This window comes from Protopterus annectens, chromosome 2.part2 (assembly GCF_019279795.1).
Source record: "Protopterus annectens isolate FY-2018-M chromosome 2.part2, PAN1.0, whole genome shotgun sequence".
In the NCBI taxonomy this organism is placed as follows: Eukaryota; Metazoa; Chordata; order Ceratodontiformes; family Protopteridae; genus Protopterus; species Protopterus annectens.
In genome coordinates, this window is record NC_056730.1 from 647,375,414 (window position 1) to 647,377,913 (window position 2,500).

The 2,500-nt window shown below is 40.1% G+C and overlaps 1 protein-coding gene across 1 annotated transcript in view; it reads left to right on the forward strand.

Moving 5' to 3' along the window:
* Positions 1–2,500, forward strand: part of LOC122795753 (shootin-1-like) — a 944,918-nt gene that overhangs the window by 579,085 nt on the left and 363,333 nt on the right. The window lies entirely within an intron of this gene.

Consider the following 2,500-nt stretch of genomic DNA (forward strand, 5'->3'; position numbering starts at 1 on the left):
GCTTACCTTTCAGCTGATCTGTGAAAGGACCCTTCCTGATAGATCCTTCATTGTTGTCATTCATTTCCTTAAAAACAATTTGTCAAAGTTTTGGTAGCACTCATGCTCAGGGACCTCCTTGGGGACTTATGTGCACCTGCAGCAAAGGACATTGTGATATCATGTGTTAGGCACTTGTGTGCTCTTTTCCCCCATGTTTGTTAACTAGCTGCTTGTCAGCACCTCAAAAGTGGGCATCTAGACTGTTATGAAGTAATATGAGACTGCATAATTCTTCAAATTTTAAGGGACTCCAATAGTAAAAGCTGGATTGAGGGCTCTACCAGGAGATGAAGGAATGGTATTCATGATCCAGCAGTAAAGTTTTTCTCACAGATGGCTGATATGAAGAGACCATATCTGTTACATCCTACACCTTGGATTCTTCTTGATTATTTTTGGTTGGGTTTGACTCTCAGGTAGTAACTACCAGGGCCTAAAGGGCCAGGGGACTTTGCAAGGACCATGGTTTACAAGGCAGGGATCCTGAAGTACAATTGTACCAAAACTGACTGAACTTCAGGAGTCATTGTAAGAATAATTATTTCTGTTGAAAGCCTGCACCAAAGACCAACAAGCTTTGGTGAAAATGTCTGCAGAGCAAATATTTTTGAAGCAAGTACTGGAAGCAGCAATTCCTCTGTTGCAGTGATCAGTGAGTGGCTAACCACCTGTCAACACAAGATAATGGAGTTGTTAATCTATTTGGTTTCTACCTAGCAACTGTGAGCCCCACCCTCCCTGAGGTAATGCAATAACCATTTTTCCATCTTTGTGAACTTATATACCCATTCAGGTAATACTTAAGCTTAGGAAAGACATGCAAGTAGTGAAAAGCTCCCTGATTCCCCTGATTCTGTACTAACAAAGAAAACAAGAAGACGAATAGACTATTTCCGAAACAACTTGAAAATCAATTGAGAAAGAAATGTAGTTTAGCCCTAAGGGACAACCAATCTTTGTGAAGAATCGTATCTGGTCCCTTACTCAATGTTTCAGAGATCTAATGTTCTAAAAATCTGTTCCTCATGATGTTCAGGTATCACGGGGGAAAGGGCTTCTTCAAAGAAGGCCAGACATGTAGAACTCCTTTAAGAGATTGTTTGACTAGCCAGTGTTGGCCATAATCCTGCCCTGTTTAAAGACAGGATAGACAAAAGTAGCTTGCACCTGCTCTTTAACCATGGAATAACTAAGGACAAAGCCATACAGGTGTCTGAAATATGCAAGCTGGAAAACCAGAAGAGTTTACTGTACTCCCTCCATCTAAAATGAGAACTGTTCTACTTGGATACATAGCGAGAAAGAGTTGACATACTTAGTCCCTTCCCTACCCTTGCAGAGATACAAAACCGTATGCTGTGGGACAGTAGTAATTAATTGGTTCATAGGCTACCTGCACTATAAAACCCACACATTATGCTGGACCACAACATTTCCTTCAAAACTCATTCCAACATTAGAGTACCTCAAGACGGTATCCTTCCCCACAATTTAACAATTCTTCTCACAATATGTACGTAGATGGATTGATGACACTGCACTACAGCATGGGGGAGGGGTGCTGCACTCCTGAGTGTGTCTGCCATCACATGAAATGTTAAACCGAAGCCCCATATGCTTGAGTTGATAGCAGTTCAGGCGCATGTAAAAGATCCCATGGCACCTATTGAAAAGAGTAGAGGAAGTTCCCCGATGTCCTGACCAAATTTCCCTTAGTAGTATAAATAACACCTCGGGTTTCCCTGAAAAGAGGCACAGGTTAGTGGGCTAACCTGGGCAACAAAAGGTAACTAAATAAAAGATAAATTTTTACCTCACTAAAAATGTCCTTAAACTACTACAATATGCCAACGACCAAATTTTAAAATGCAGTCTATCCCATGTCAGATCTCAAATCCAACATTCAGTTAATACTTTCATACCTTGGATCCAGCATACAATGTTGATAATCAATGAAAAGAAAACTAAACTCATGATCCTTGGTCTAACAGACAAGCAGCCACTGCATCTCCCAACTGCATAAACAATACCACCATGAAGTTAGTTAGCCAATACCTGAGCAAGATCATAGATATTAAACTCGTTTTCTCTGATCATGTTGATCATATTGTACAGCACATCCACAGAAGGCTTGCAACCCTACATACATTGCGTGACACCAGCAATGAAAAATAAATTCCTGAATTAGAATATTATATTGTTATTGCAAAGATACATATGAACATTGAAACCCATTATTTAAACCTATTATGCTCTCTGTGAGAGGTGAGAAAGAATTCATTGTTATTTACTTAGGTGACATTTTTAAAAGCAGCAGGGGAATCTATTATGGCCTACACAATTTTTTCCATGTACTCATCATGATGCGATGCTTATACGAGCTCGAGCATTTTTAATTCAGTAAATCTCACTTAGCGGAAAGCAAACGCGCGCAAATAGGGGAAGTTCTGTCCAATGC